Genomic DNA, 209 nt, shown 5'->3' with positions numbered 1-209 from the left:
CTGTGTCTCTAACGGGACATCTTCAACGACAGCAGCAGCACTTTTCACCAAACTCCTGCCAGTTTGGCGATTTGCTTTTTTCCCCATTACCCTCTTCCTACCGCAAAACCACATCGTCATATTTTGGCTTTCAGACGTATAGTTCCCCTCTGTGTCGGGAAAAAGCCCTGGACAAAGACACGGCTATCTGTGCCCGCAGCGCTGGCAGG

The sequence above is a fragment of the Fulmarus glacialis genome, unplaced genomic scaffold, assembly GCF_000690835.1.
Source record: "Fulmarus glacialis isolate BGI_N327 unplaced genomic scaffold, ASM69083v1 scaffold15883, whole genome shotgun sequence".
Lineage (NCBI taxonomy): Eukaryota > Metazoa > Chordata > Aves > Procellariiformes > Procellariidae > Fulmarus > Fulmarus glacialis.
This window is presented reverse-complemented; position numbering follows the sequence as displayed.